The 16623-nt window shown below is 39.7% G+C and overlaps 1 protein-coding gene across 2 annotated transcripts in view; it reads right to left on the reverse strand.

Moving 5' to 3' along the window:
• MPZL1 (myelin protein zero like 1) overlaps positions 1-16623 on the reverse strand; it is a 1012702-nt gene that overhangs the window by 540421 nt on the left and 455658 nt on the right. The gene's annotated exons all lie outside the window — the stretch shown is intronic.

Raw genomic sequence — 16623 nt, forward strand, 5'->3', positions numbered from 1 at the left:
GGTACAAATTAGTGGAGGAAGGGAGTTCCAGAGTCGGGCTAGAGAGAAGGAATTTGCCTGGGGTTCAAGCAGGTTTATGTACTTCGAGTAGGTTTTGATTGATTGACCTGAGCAGTCTATCAGGCTGGTGCAGTTTGAGGGAGGAGTCAAGGGAAGGTCAAAGAGAGGGTTTGAAGCCAAATTTATGTGCATGAGAAAGTTGGATGAAGGAGAGGTGGTGGAGTAATTCAAGCCAATTTAGTTTGTGGAGGGCATTACAGTGACGAGAGGAGGATTTTGCACTAGTTGCGAACTTTTCAGATTTTGTTATAGCAGGAACCTAGTTTAGTTTTTAACTAGACTGAAGATTAGTAAGTAGGGGGGCACTGTACATGTGTGAGGGAATGAGGTAGGTGGTAGAGAGGACTTGTTTGGTTGAAGGAATAAGGAATTTGTTATGATGGTAGAGTAAGCCTAGTTTTTGGTGGGTTTTCTTTATGTTTGAGTGGAGGTGAATATCTAATTTAAGTTGTTCAATAGTGACAGCTAAAAGCTTTGTACAGGGTATGACTTCAATGGGAGTCCTGTTTTGGCTAGTTATGGAGGAGTTCTAGTCTATTTTAGTACATTTTGAAGGGGTGAATATCATAAGTTTGGTTTTGGAAGCATTTAGTGCTAGATGGCTGTTTAACATCCAGTTCTCTGTTGATAGGAAGGCTTCTGGAGTTAGTTTAAGTTTGGGGACTGATTCAGCAGAGCAGATTATGTTAGAGTCATCTGCATATTGGACGATCTTGGCATTTGGAATACATTGATGGAGGTCGTTTATGAATATATTAAATAGTAGGGGGCCTAATATGGATCCCTGTGGTACTCCTGTGAGGGTTGAGGAAAGGGGAAGTACAGTTTTTCCACTTGACTGTTTGCTGGCTATTAGAGAGGTAACTGGAGAACCAGTTAATGATGGGGTATGTTAAGATGAGAGTTAGACAAGAGAGGTTGTGGGAGACCATGTTGAAAGGCTTGGGCAAATCTGAGTAGGAGGGTAGATACAATATTGCCAGAGTCGCGTGCGGAATTAATGATTTCAAGGAAGTAGTGGTGCAGTGTCCAGGCCTGAAACCATGTTGTGTAGGGGTAAGTAGATGGTTATCAAGCAGGTAGGGTAGTTGTTGTAGGTGAATGCATTTTTCTAAAATTCTAGAGACAGGAGAGAGAATGGCAATTGGTCGGACGTTAGAGATGTCAATATTGCTTCCACCTTTGTGTAGGGGGATGATAAAGGCTTTTTACCAGAGTATTGGTACATAAGATTCTTGAATTGCCTGGTTAATTAGGATAGAGATAGGGTAGGCGATGTCATTGGCCATTAGCTTGAGGAAGTTAGAGGGAAGGTCATCTGGGGCATTTGAACATGGCTTCAAGTTGTGTAGGAGTTTTTCAATGGTAGTGATAGGAACAAGTTGGAGAGTGAAAGGATGGGGTAGAGAAGCTGTGTTGCTTGAGGAGGGAGAGTTCGGGGATTGTGGGCTAAGTATGTTATTTGTAAAGGATGTAGTGAGTTTAGCTATAGAGTCAATGAAGGAGTTAAATTGGGTAGCTAAGGAGAGGTCAGGGCAAGACTTATATTTTTTTTACCAGGGTGTAAGAGGGAAGTGATACCATTCCAGAACTTTTTAGAGTTAAGTTTTGTTGTTGTTTTGGAGTAGGGTGTAATAGGATTTTTGGTTGCAGGCTATATGTTGTTTGACTTTGTTATGAAGTTGTTTGTAGTGAGTCAGGGAGGAAGGAGATTTGTGCTTCTGATAGTTTTGCCATACTTTGTCCCCGAGGTGCATGAGGGTTATAGTTTCTTTGGTTGGTTTCTTATAGTTTTTTCTTTCTTACTATTATGCAACAAGCCCAAAATTTCCAGACAGAAGATATTCAAAAAGATTAAGAGAAATTAGAGGAATGAAGAATACTTGCAGAAAAGAAAACTATGAATAACTTTATATGCAAATTTGTGTTCATTAATATAACAGCGCCATGAATGACATTACACAAACAAAAACTTTGGGCATCTTGGAAAAAGCAGCAACATAGAAGTATGAAAATACAAAGAACAAACATAGAGATTTTTGATGGGCACGGGAAAGAAAATGAGATCTGATATGGTGCAATATTTAGTTGAGCTTTCTCCTTTGCATAATCAATGCAAAAAAGTAGCTCCAAAGATATTTGAAGAAAAATATTGGTAAAGGCACCTAAATATGGAAACATTTCACAACAGAAAAAATGATTACATACATAAAATAAGCTTTAGATATATGGGAAATAGATTCATGGAATATTAAAGGACTCCAGAACATTAAGAAAAGGAAACTGTTTCTTCACCTATTTCTGCAAGCTAAGGCATGTTTTTTATACTACTTAGGAAACCCACTTAACCAATGAACAATGCTCAGAAATTAAAAAGAAAAAAATGGATAAGAGAAATAATAGCCTCTGAAGGCAAAACGAATAGTGCGGGAGTTGAGATTATTAAAGACCAATTTCAAGACAAAATTATAGAATCCAAAATAGACAAAGAAGGTAGATGGTGCTATGTGATTCTTTCTTCTACTGTCTATGATAAACCCATTATACTCCTCAATATATACACACTTTGTTATAATCAGCATTCCTTCTTCGCCTCATTATATCCTATTTTAAATCAATACAACAACCACTACATAATCACAGGAGGGGACTGGAATGCTTATCAAAATCCTAAACTGGATAAATCAGGTTCACAAAGATCATATAATAGTCAAGCAGTGTTAACTAAGTGAATTTAAATATGATTTTAAATTATATGATCCCTTTAAGTATGGTAATAAATCTCATAATTCAAATAGCTATACATTTTACTCAAACTGCCATAAAATGTGGTCAAGAATCGACTTTTTTCTAGTTTCGGAAGCACTAATTAATTTTGAGCCCATCAGATCATTCTAAAATTACTTTAAGTTTTATCAAGGACTCTAGAAATAATGTATCACACAAGGGCTATAATTGGTCCTTAAACTCAAACGTATTAAATAAAAAAGGAAATAACCCAGGAAGTCCAGGACATTCGTAAATCTTTCTTAGCTAAGTTAAGTTAAACCGCAACACCCATCGGATACTGAATGGGCGGCAACTAAAGCACAGATAAGGGGTATCTTTCTTCAAAAAGCCTATTATAAAAAAATTCAACTCAGAGAACAGTAAGTGTTAGAGGCTAAAATTAAAACATTAGATCAGGAATTAATGGGAAACCATAACATACAAACTGAAACAGAACTATTGAAATGTCAGAAAGACCTTTTCTTGATCCAAAACAATAGATTGTCATTTCATGAAACTAAAATACTTGCAAAACATGCTAAACATATTCAAACTCCATCAAGGCCACTAGCAAGAATTATTAACCAATCTAAATCTCCCTCTCAAATTCCGGAATTATATTATAAAAATTAAACTTATACGAAATCTGATGATATTATTAACACTTTTGAATTGATATACTCTCAAATCTATGGAGAACAAGAAAACTTACCTACAAATGAAAATAATGATCTCCTACAAAAAATTAACTTCCCGAAAATAGACGAGAATTCACAGAAAGATCTAATAAAACCAATATCCATTGAAGAAATAACAATTAAAAAATTGAAATCGCACAAAGCTCCTGGCCCAGATGGCCTTACAATAGAGTTTTATAAAACCTTCTATAGTATTACTGCCCAAACATTGACGTACATATTCAATTATATTATCAATAATAAAATTAATGATCCACATTTTAATGCATCCAAAAGAATTTTTATACTCAAGGAAAACTCAGATCCTCAGAACCCAGCTAACTATAGACTTACATCACTTTTAAATATTGATACTAAAATTCTGACATCTATTTTAGCTAAAAGACTGAAGAAAATAACGAACTTAATCATTTCTAATGAGCAAGCTGTTTTTTTAACATCTAGGCAGGCCAGTGATAATACTTTAACACTTCACACATTAATCTCGTATGCTAATCAAAAGAATTTAAATATGCACGCACTCATTATAGATGCACAAAAGGCTTTTGATAGAGTCAACGTAAAATTTCTATTTAAAATTTTACCCTACTTTAATATACCCCAAGAATATATCCTAACTTTACAAATACTATACAATAACCCTTATACAACTTTATATATAAATAAAATGTGTTCTAAAGGAATCCAAATTAGAAATGGTACCAGACAAGGATGTCCTTTACCCCCCTTATTATTTAACCTATATTTAGAACCTTTATTTTTACACATTAAACAAAATGTGTACCCATAATGCCCCAGTAATTTATGGTACTAAGATCTCACTGGCAGCTTTTGCTGATGACCTTAATATATATTGTGCAACACCGGTTTCAGATATAAAAAAAAATCTGCTATTGATGATTTTGCATTAATATCAAACTATAAAATAAACCTTAAAAAAAAACAATATATTTCCTTTATAAAGCTTCGAAACCCTTCTCACTTCTACCATTGATAGGTCAAGTAAAATCTGAAGAAAAGATTAAATATTTAGGTATACTTTTTCTACAGATAACAAGGACTTTTATCTTAATAATGTTAAACAAATTTGGGATCACGTTGTATCTGATCTAAACAGATGGAAAAATATGAAACTACCACCACTAGCAAAGGTCTCTATTATTAAAATGAATGTCTTGCCCAGACTATTATACATCTTTAGGTCTACACAGTTGATAATACCCAAGTAGTTTTTTTAAACAAATCCACACCGAATTTGCTAAATTTATATGGGAACCAAAGAAAACTAGAATATCATATGATAAATCGGATGATCCCGAAAAATAGAGGTGGTTTAGATTTACCCAACTTTGAAAACTATTACTTAATCATAAATGCCAATAAAATTAAGAATTGCAAATTATGATACACGAAGCAAAAATTGGTCTCCAAACTGGGCAAGACTAAGCTATAAACATACTGAGAACCTGAATATAAATCCTAAATCATTACCCTTTTTAAACAGAGACAATAATAAAACATATGATCTAATGAATTACATCAAAAACTATATAACACTATCACAAAATCTCTTTAGATCATTAAATCTCTTTCAATACATGATGATCCTACAACCTTTTCATAGAAATCCTAACCTGAAAATTAATAATCAGCTAATAGATCTGAAAAGCTTCCCACTCATAATTAACTTAACTCTACAAGATATATACCCATACTTGAATTACTCTGCTCATGAACTAAGAAAGGAAATGGGTCTTCCCAAATCATATTTATTGATCTTGAGACAGATCAAAGAATTGTCCACAAGTTACTTTAAAAATGTAACCATTAGTAGAGGATTTAATGAAATGTATTACAATTTGGCAAGCCCTCTTACAAAGTACCAAATTTATAACATGCACATATAAATTGATAAAAGACATCAAATATCAAGACCACCTTCTCTTATCCAAATATTGGAAAGGAAAATTACCATCGGTTGAAGAAAGTAAAATAATTGAAGCAATCAGTTTAATGGCAAATTTCATCTCCCTTAACAAAACATTTACCCAACTCATGATATATAATAATGCCTACTATACACATCTTAGCTTGCATAAATTTAACCCAAAAAAATCTCCTAAGTGCCCATATTGTAAAGATGAAATGGCTGACCTCTTACGTATGTTCTGGAGCTGTAAATGCATATATAAACTTTGGAATTCCTTAAAACTACAACTACAAAAGATGGGATACCAAAATTCAACACTTTCTTGGGAATTTATGATATTGCATATCCCTCCAAACAACTTATCTAGATCCCAAATGATTATACTCATCAATATTTTTCTACTAATGAAGCTCTACATAGCTACTAAATGGCTGACTCCATCTCAAACCTCATGGAATAATTTTAGGACCTTAGCGATAAAACACATTTTAGCCCACAAATACTTAATTAATAATCAAAACAAAAATCCCTATAATTTGAAACTATGGGAACAAATCTTCACTATTATACTGGTTTAAAACAGGGAATCTGAAATACTCCTTTGTTATACATATTACAAATTATAATTCTACTTGGAACTACATTATTATATGATACTATTCCTGGAGAAATAAGCTTTATTTGCACATTTATGGAAAGTATGGAAGCATTCATGTAAATAGTGTATATATGTTGTCAGAATGTTGTTAGAAACTTGGTTTGGAAACCACCTGTGTATTTCTTTGTCAACTATTCTGCATGAATAAGGAGAAAAACAATGAAGAATTATTATTGAAAAAAAAAAAGATCACAAAGGGGGGACGTAGAACAGAAAATTAGTAAATCAGAAGTTAAACAAATATAAGCTGAAGTTATGGAATACCTGCAAAGTGAAGGAATTATTGTTGAAAGTCTAACACAAGTTACACACCACAGTATGACGGAACAATGAGTCCCCAAATTAAGCAGAAACAGGTGGAGCAAGACATCTGAAGAAGAAATACGGACATGGGAAAGAAATTTACTATGATGCAACGTGTATGCAAAGGAGAAAGCAAAACTAATCAATACAAGAAAGCAGCACCAAAGACATTTAAAGAAAAATACAGCCAAAGACATCCAGATATGGAACATTTCACAACTCAAAAAATAAGAAAATAAATAGGGTAAGTAGACAACCTAATCAGTAATGGGAAAGTTACAGAAACAGAAAGTTGTTCTGGATTACCTGCTAAGTGAAGAAGAGTCTCCAAATTAAGGAGAAACAGGTGGCAAGTACAGTTGTGTACACTTACTATAAATTTGGATGTTAGAGTATCTTCACTGTTGCAGTCATCACATTTGGGTTATCCCTGCTGGGGTAGCCCTCGGCTGGCCTGAATATCAGAGACTTGGTATTTCTGCATTGGTTGCTGTTGCTTGAAGACTGATGTCAGGTCGTCAGGAGTATAAAGGAAGGCAGCCGCCACTGCATCAGTTTTTCTTGCCCTAACTAGTCAGGAGCCCCCAAAGTAGGAGGCCAGGCTCTGGTGGCAGGACCCCACCAGTGGGAAAAATACCAACATGTCCCTTCTAAGGGAAGGACAAGGAAGAAAGGTAACAAAGAAAAAGGGGAAAGGAGGGAGGGAAACCAGGACTGCAACAGTGAAGACACTCAAACATCCACATTTATGGTAAGTGAACACAACTGTACTATGTTCTTCGTGTTTCACTGTTGCAGTCATCACATTTGGGTAGATTCCCAAAGCTGAGAAAATGGATGGAGGCAGTCAAGGAAGCTAGGGGCTGGCTAGCATGCCCTGCAAGACTGCAGAGGCAAAACCTGCCCTGGATTTAGAAGAGAGGCATGTGGTAATGTTTGGTAAATGTGTGAACAGATAAATCAGGTGGCAGCCTCCAGGATGTTCCTTGTGGGGACCCCTCTGAGAAATGCTGCAGAGGTGGAGGCTGCTCTGGTAGAGTTGGTTCTAACCCCCTTGGGGAGAAGCTTTCCATGCTGTTGTAGCAAAAATGGATGCAGTGTGCTATCCATTTGGAAATGGTTTGCTTGGAGATGGCTTTGCCCTCTGCCCCTGAAGCAAAGCTAACAATCAGTTGATCAGATTTTCTGAAGGGTTTAGTCCTGTCCAGACAGTATCTAAGCTGTCTGTGCACATCTAGAGTGTGCAGAATGTTTTTCCCCCTTGTTTTGAGGGTTAGGAAAGAAGGTGGGCAAATGGATGGATTGGTTGAGAGCCACACTGGATACCACCTTGGGGATGAAGGATGGATTAGTTCTGAGGGATATCCTGTCTGCATTGAAGATAAAGGGTTCCATTGCCATGAATGCTTGCAGTTCAGAGACTCTTCTGGCTGAAGTGATGGCCAGGAGGAAGGCCGTCTTCCAGGAAAGAAATTTTAGGTCTGCAGAAGAAACTGGTTCGAATGGAGGCAGGGTGAGCTTTTCCAAGACAAAGTTAAGGTTCCAAGCCAGTGTTGGTACCCTTTTGGGAGGCCTCAAGTTGTTAGCCCCTCTGAGGAACTGCTTGATCAGAGGGTGTGAAAAAAAGAGGCTGCTCAGTGGGAAAGTGAGCGGAAATAGCAGAAGCATGAATTTTTATAGAGGAGAAAGAGACCTCTGTGTAGTAGGTCAGCTAAGTAGTCCAAGATGAGAAGGATGGAGGGCTGTGCCATACTGGCTCCCTTAGCCTGGATCCAGGTGCAGAACCTTTTCATTTATCTGCATAAGACTTTCTGGTGCTAGGACGTTCGGCCTCTCGGATAACATCCAGAACCCGTTTACTGAGGAGGGTACACTGGTCAGGGGGGTCAAGTTATAAGCCAAGGTGCCAAATTGTCTGCAATTGGGGATGCACGAATTCTCCTGCCATCTGGGTTAGGAAGTTGGGAACCAGAGGAAGATTCCATGGGGGCAGTGGAGACAGACTGTGCAGTAAGGAGATTCAGTGCTGTCTGGGCCAGTCTGGAGCTATGAGAATGGCCCTTGGTTTTTCCTCCCTTATATTGATTAGTACCTTGGGAATGAGGGGTAGGGGAGGAAAGGCATACACTGAGAGGTTTACCAATGGGAAGTCTAGGGCATCTACCTTCCATGCCATGCAGTGATGCTCCCCGGAGCAGAATTTGCTGAGCTGATGGTTGGTGTGGGAAGCAAAGAGGTCAGCCTTCTGGATTTCCCATTTCTGAGTTATTAGTATGAAGGTGTTTCTACTGAGCTGCCACTCGTGGGGGTCCAACAATTTTCTGCTTAATTGGTCTGCCAGGGAGTTGAGAGAGCCTGGCAGGTATTGTGCCAACAGGTGTAGATGCATGGAATAGGCTGTGAACCAAAGGGTAATGACCAGCCTGCACAGCGGGTAGGAGCGAGTTCCTCCCTGCTTGCTGATGTACCACATCACTGTGGTTGTGTCTGTTTTGATCAGAACCCCTGGAGAGAGAATGGGTTTGAAAGCTATCAATGTCTGCTGCACAGCCATCATGTCTTTTAGACTGATGTGCAAGGGGAGTTGCTGGGGGTTCCACTGGCCCTGTATGCACCTGTCATCCAGGTGTGCATCCCAAGCGTAGTCGCATACGTCTGTGGTGAGGGTCTGGGCAGCGGGGTGTGGGGAGAAGGGCAGTCCCTTGTTGTGGGAGCAGGCTGTTGCCCAACCATAGAAAGTACTCCCCCAGGCAAGGAATAATAGATAGAAGAGCTTCCAGACCTTGAGAGTGTTGACACCAAAGGCTCTTTAGGTACCACTGAAGTTTCCACATATGCAGTCTGGCATATGGAATAAGGAATATGCAAGATACCGTGAACCCCATGGCTTGCAGGATTTCCCTTGCAGAAAGTTGGGACCTGGTGGTGAGTTGAGAGAAGTAAGCTAATAGGAAACTGTTTCCCTGGTGTTAGGCATGCCATCTGGGATGTTGTGTCCAGACTTGCTCCCAGGAAGATTATCCTTTTGGTGGATACCGGTTTGGATTTCTTTTCATCGATTGTGTACCCTACAGAGGTTAGTAGGTCCTTTACAAAGGTCAGGTCTTTCAGCAGCTTTTCCTGGCTGTCTGCCTGAATAAGGCAGTCATCTAAGTAGGGATAAATGTGAATATTTCTTTGTCTGCAAAAATCAATAACCGGAGCCAAGCATTTTGTGAAAACTCTGGGAGCAGTAGATAAGTCAAAGGGAAGTGCAGAGAACTTAAAGTGTTGAGATCCTGCCCTGGTGAAGATATTTTCTGCAGGACTCCCTGATGGGAATGCGGAGGTAGGCTTCTTTTAGGTCCAGGGTGACTAGCCAAGCGTGCCACGGTGGTGCAGCAGTTAGCGTTTCCACCTCACAGCAAGAGGTTCTGTGGTTCGATTCTTGGCTGGGGTGCCTTCTGTGCAGAGTCTACATGTCCTTCCTGTGGTCATGTGGGTTTCCTCCGGGTGCTCCGGCTTCTTCCCACATCCCAAAGACATGCTGTAGGTGGACTGGACACTCCAAACTGGCCCTAGGCGTGTGTGTGTGCATGTGCGTGCCTTCTGTGGAAGGTTGGGCACCAGGCAGGGAACTCGACACTGTAAACTCCACTGCCAATCATGAGAGGACAGGTGATCTGCTGTGGCGATCCCTAACCGGGAAAAGATGAAAGAACAACTAGCCAAGCTGCCTTGGACAGCATGGGTAGCAGCTGCTGGAGGGTGAGCATTTTGAATTTTGGGATCACCAGGAAGGTGTTTAGAATGGACAGATCAAGGATGGGGTGCCAGGTGCCCCCTTTTCTGGGTACTAGAAAAAGTCTGCAGTAGAAGCCTTGTCCTATCTGCTCTGCAGGAATGTGTTCTACTGCTCCAAGGAGAGCAGGGTATGGATTTGCTTTTGAGCCTCTGCCTACTGATTTGGTGGTAGATCTGGAAACCCTTTGGGGGTTGGAAGGGTGTGGAAGGTAAATTTGTACCCCGGAGACGCAATGTTCAGAACCCATTGGTCTTTGGTAATGGTGGCCCAGGTGCTTGACTGATAGGAGAGTTTTCCTCCTAGGGGCATGTGATGGTGGGCAGAAGCGAGGTAGGGAGGGGGCGAGTCATTGTGTGTTTTTGCCATAAGGGAGTGGCTTAGAACTCCCTGCCTTTGAAGTTGCAGTAGTGCACTGCTTAGATCTCTGCAATGCATGGAACTGCTGTCTTGCAGGTCGGTTTGCATGGGGCCCAGGCTGGCCCTGTTTACTAGGTGCAGGAAAAAAACAGTGCTTGGAAAGAAAATGCATGCTGAACCTAGGGGGCTGTACCTATCTTCCAACAGTCTGCATAGATTTTGCTTTTTCTTCCATCTTTTTTAAAACTTCTTCTGCTTTAGTACCAAATAAGTTATCTTTGTGCAAGGGTGCATTCAACAATTCTGATTTGACATGGTCTGTCAGGGGCTGTTCCTTAAGCCATGCGTGCCTTCTAATGACAGATCCAGTGACTGCTGCCCTGTAAAAAGCTTCTAGGGTGTCAAAACCACAGAGCAAAGTGTGTTTAGTTACTTGACCGGCAGAGTGCATTAATTCCTGTAAATCTTTAGATTCTGCCCACGCAGGAAAGGAGGAATTTCTTTGTTTAAGGAGTTCCAAGGTACGTTGCTAATATTTAAGCATATGGAAGTGACAACTGAGTGCCCTGATAGCAAGAGTAGCGGAGGTGTATACTTTTTTACCCCATCTGTCCAGTGCTCTGGAATACCTGTCTGAGGGGGTGGGATTCTTAGCTGAAGTAGCTTTAACCTCTGTTGGGCCTTGAGTAATGACCTTGGGGTCTGCCTGCTGGGTTTTTAGAGAGATACCTGTAAGAGTCAGGGACTCTGTAGTGCCTATCTGGCTTTCCGGGAACAGGAGAGAGGGTGCCTGGAGTCTAGCTGGATTCAAGGAAGACATCTACCACATCTAGGACTGGGGGATGGATAAGGGCCTGTGCTGTGGAAGGTCCAGGAACTCTGAGTCTCTTTTTAGACTGTGGGTAGTCTTGAGTCTCCCATTTGAAATGCTCCCTTAAAGTATGCAGGGTTTCCTCAAAGGAAAAATTCTCTGGGGGAGAGGCAGAAGGAAAAGATTCCTCTGCATCAGAATCCTCATATGTAGAGAGGGGCTGAAAGTCTTCATAGTGAGATGCATCAGATTCATCGGATACTTATTCAGACAAAACTTCTGGAGAGGGATCTCTTCCTTTTTGAGGGAGTGGCTTGGCTTCCCCTAATCAGCATAAGGTCCTCTGTCATTCTAAGCATTTGTGACTGAGGCAAGGGAGCAGGCACCAAAGAATGGCTGGAAGGTTAGACCCCCGAGTGCCCTGATAGCAAGAGTAGCGGAGGTGTATACTTTTTTTACCCCATCTGTTAGACCCCTGGGCCTAAGGAACTCAGCTGATTTAGAAAGAACTGTAGCCGTGAACGAAGGCATCGGTTTATGTCGATTTGGTGTTGCAAAGCACTTCCTCGGAAGCTGTTGCCTGCACAGCGGCTCCAGACCCATCCAAGGTAGAAACAACCGCAAGATCCTTAGACAAAGAAGCATTCTGCAGCACACTGGACTCCGAAAGGGCCTCGGTAGAGGCCTGTGAATTAAATGAAATGGGCATCAGGGGCTGCAAAACTGCCTCACTGAATTCTGGAGAACTGACTACCAGCTTGGCGGTAGCAATGTCAGAAGGTTTAGTCCTGTGCGGTCCGTCTTTATCTTTACGTTTTTTCAGAAGGTCAGCTGTCGGATAGCTTACGGAAGCCATATTGGAATTTGAGGACTGTAAACGGAAAAAAACTGGCTACAATAAGGGCTCGACAATGAAGGGATGTCGTGGTCTGGGCCTAGACAAGTGACGCAGTAGGAATGAAGTCCCGGTGTGGTATCTGCTTTCCACAGGTGAGACAATTAACTTTTTCTGACATCGGTTAGTGCAACAAAAAAGGATGCCCAACGGGGTACTTTGCTTTCGAAGACTTAAACTTTAATTCAGAAATGAAACTCGGGTAGCAGCCGCCTGGCACTCATGTGAACTGCTTCTGCTTCTGCTTCAGGCTCTCTGGCAAGATAGACTGATGTAATGGCGTCGTCTGCCTTCCTTTATACTCCTGACAACCTGACGTCAGTCTTCAAGTGACCGCAACCGATGCAGAAATACCAAGTCTCTGGTATTCAGGCTGGCTGAGGGCTACCCCAGCAGGGATAACCCAAATGTGATGACTGCAACAGTGAAATACTAAGAACATCGGGAAGCATCTGATCACTTGCCACATGAAGATGCTCTTGAGGAAACCAGTACAAAAGTTCAGTTGAGAGTTTCATAGCAAGGCGAAGGAGCAGAAAACAGTGTCAAGTCTGACACAGTTGATCTGGAGTGATAGGCTAGTGAGTTCCCATAAGAAAGAGCAACATATTTTGTAGGATGGAGCTGAAAAGAATGTCACAAGAGAATGGTCTAGAACTTTCTGTAGAATGCCTTCAGGAAACAGAGAGCAAAGAATGTGCCCTCAGTTTAGAGGAAAACAATCTAAGGAAAGAGTTGCTTGGTTTAATATTAAAGGACAGACATTAAAATCAATGAAATAAATAAAATTGCATTAAGTAAATAAGACCCAAGTTGTTAGAAGTCGGATAATAGTCTTGATTACTGTGTTCATCTATTTTAACAGAATTTCAAGTGACATAGCAGAATATATTTTACTGTGCAGCTAAAGTCTTACCATAAAAATGCAGAGCAATAAGGGAAAGGAAGGGAAGAAATAAAATGCTGTCATGGAAGCAACTAGAGAAAATTATTCAGCAACTGAGAGAGACAAGTATCATTGTTAGAAGGGTAGATCACAGGGAGCAAATAAAGTACTTAGGAAAAAAGATGTGACAAAAGCAATGTACAGCATCAGAACAGACCATATCATACACTACTGCAAATAATAAACTAAAGATATCAGCACAGGCAGAAAAACTTAGAAGCTATTCATAAACAAAGGAAAAAAGAAAATAAGCAATTCACTAGTAATGTCTTTCTGCTTTTCTCGGTTAGGGGTCGTCACAGCGGAACTCCTGTCCACTCATGATTGCCAGTGGACTTTTACGGTGATGAGTTGCCAGCCCGATGCCCAACCTTCAAGGAAGGCACACCCATTCATGCACGCACCTACCTGCGTGTCTTTAAACGTCGCTCGACTGCGGGGAGGACATGCAGACTCCACACAAAAGGTGCTCCAGCAGAGAATCGAATGGGAGAACCTCTTGCTGAGGCGACAACACTAACCACTGCACCACCGCAGCTAACAAACTAAGCAATTCACTGATGACGCAAAAATTGGGAAATAAAGCAAAAGGGATACGACTACCACTAAAAAGAATACACATTTTGAAGAAATACTTTTGAAGACCCTGTGAAACAAAGATGCTGAATGGACAGAAGTAAAAGAAATAGTAAAGAAGTTCAAATGTACAGGATATAAAGTGGAATGAAGTAAGCAGCTATAGAAATTTAAACAAAATTAACACAAGCTCCTAAATGGAAAACCCAGGCCCAGAGGTAGTACCGAACTTCTGGCTAAAGGTATTAACATCTTTACCTAAAGATTTAGCCCCGAATAAGAAATACTTGTATGCACATCCACAACAGACACCAACCTGGTTAACAGGAAAAACAATACTCCAAGAGTGACTCTACAACCCATCCTAAAAAAACTATAGACCAATAGCTTGTCTTCCAATAATGTACAGACTATATACAGGAATTGATGACAGAGTTTATAGCCATTTAGAAGAAAACTCAATCGTAGCAACAGAATAAAAGGGTAACAAAGTCTTATGGAACAAAGGGTCTTTTGAAATAAAGTCATAATTAGAGAACTGTAAAAAGGGAAGATTCTAAGTATGGCATGGATAGATTACAAAACAGCATTTGACAGCATCCAACATTCAAGGATAAAGGAGTGTTTACAGATGTACAAGATACACCCTGTATTGATTATATTACAATGACTATTAGACTGTGGCAAACCACTTTGAATTTTGATCCCTGGGATAGTAATTTGCCGTCTGTCATGAATTAATTGCAAAGGGGGATATTCCAGGGTGATTCTCGGTCACTGCTATTTTGTCTTGCCCTCAACCCATTCAGCTGTCTACTTAACAGATTATGTCTTGGTTATAATTTGGCTCCCAGAAAACATCCAAATGTTAACACATATTTTTGTGGTTGACTTTTAAATGAGCTTATTGTATTTCATTACACTGATGAAGGCTATGTGATTGACTAGCCGAAACCGGTCTGTTTAGCTCTTCTGTAAATTATATATATATGTGTTTACACATTACTAATAAATAGGTTGCTGCTACTGCTTGCTTGTCGAAGTTTGAGTTTCGTACTGATGATTTTGGGACATTGCAGTGGCCATAATTGCAGAGAACTATCTGTACTGGATTTGCTTTTCATCTTTTCATGCTGTTGGCCTGTGGAGCACGGTGTTTTTACTTCATAGAAGTTGTTCTTGTGTGTGACTAAAGGTTTTCCTATTGGATGTATAACTTCTGTTTTGAAGCAGCTCATTTCATTTGGGTTATATATATCAGATATCCATTTGGTTTATGGAATTAGCCTGTCGGCCTAGTTCCCTTTTTTCGGTACACCGATTTGACAATTAGGGCTACTTGGAAAGTCAGCCTTGTCCAAGGGAGCAGGGTTTAAACTGTGGATATTATTGGAAAGATCATTATTAACACCATTCAAATGTAAGTACTTTTGTGTTTAAAAGACATCTTTCTTTGAAACAAAACTATCCAAGTTTGTTATTAGATGCACCTGAGGGGGCCTTATTCCTCTATAGCAATGGTCTATCAATTACCTCTTATAATCAGATATAGAATTTTCTATAGAATAGCATATAATCACATACATTCCTGTAGCAGCATATATAATAAGTACATATGATCAATCGCAATTCAAAGTTGTTGCTGTTGCCCCACCTCCCGTAGTTTGAATACAGTGAGTTGTAAAAGATGAAAATATAACAGCATCACACCAGTATCTAATTAGTACCACATTAGAAATGTCCTTATACCCAATTAGAGATTCATACACCTAATTATAGTCATAAATCCAGTTAGATACTTAATATTCCTCATTAATTCAAATAAGCAACTGCAGACTGTGACGTAATTATCTAGTTAGAAATGCCTTCACTACATATCATTTGCGTACACATCTGTGTTGTTCCTCTATCAAATATAGAACAAAATTCAATATTTATGATACAAAAAATATACATAGTCACATATGTTAGATGTTCTTAGGAATACAGATAGTCCCAATCCAACCAGACAAATTGCGATTCTTGGAAGACGCCAATGGTTTTACAAGTCCTTCCACACTCGAAAGCGTTTACACACATTAATATTCTTCATTGTATGTGATTATATGCTATTCTATAGAAAATTCTATATCTGATTATAAGAGGTAATTGATAGACAATTGCTATAGAGGAATAAGGCCCCCTCAGGTGCATCTAACAACAAACTTGGACAGAATTTAGTCTATCCTTATGTGAAATTGGCTTTGTAATTCTAACCAGCAAAGCTTAGTTATCCAAAAAAAAGGGTGAATCAGTGTATCATATTTCTTTGTTCATTAGCCACTTTTAGAGGTAAAGTGACATTTAAAACATACATTTTTTTTTAGCAAAGAGTATATACGATGGAATAAGAGGTCTAGATTACTAACCTGGTCTTTGTTTGCCTGTGCAGTTTATAAGGCGGATCTTCATATGTGTAGTGTGGTCTCACTTTCTGAATTGAGATGATGAACTTTAACCAAAGTCATTTGGCTAAATCAGGCCATATGTTTATGAATATAGTGTATACATTAGTGGTTTGAGATACTAGTTATTAATAATCTCTAAGACTGAGGACTCAAATCTATATAGACTGAATTTTATAAAAGGCTGATTATTGGACTCAGCACTGTGGACTATCATGTTGGTTGACTGGCATTGGTACGTGGACTCAGCATGGCATAATATATCATAATCCTTTGACTTGGCTGATATTGTCCATAGACTCAACTATCTAGCTCCAGTGGGGCTAAAATATAATTAGATTAATACAGACTCAGCACTGATGGTTGTCTAGGCTGATATTGTCTGTGCATGA

This window comes from Protopterus annectens, chromosome 5.part1, assembly GCF_019279795.1.
Source record: "Protopterus annectens isolate FY-2018-M chromosome 5.part1, PAN1.0, whole genome shotgun sequence".
NCBI classification, from domain to species: Eukaryota; Metazoa; Chordata; order Ceratodontiformes; family Protopteridae; genus Protopterus; species Protopterus annectens.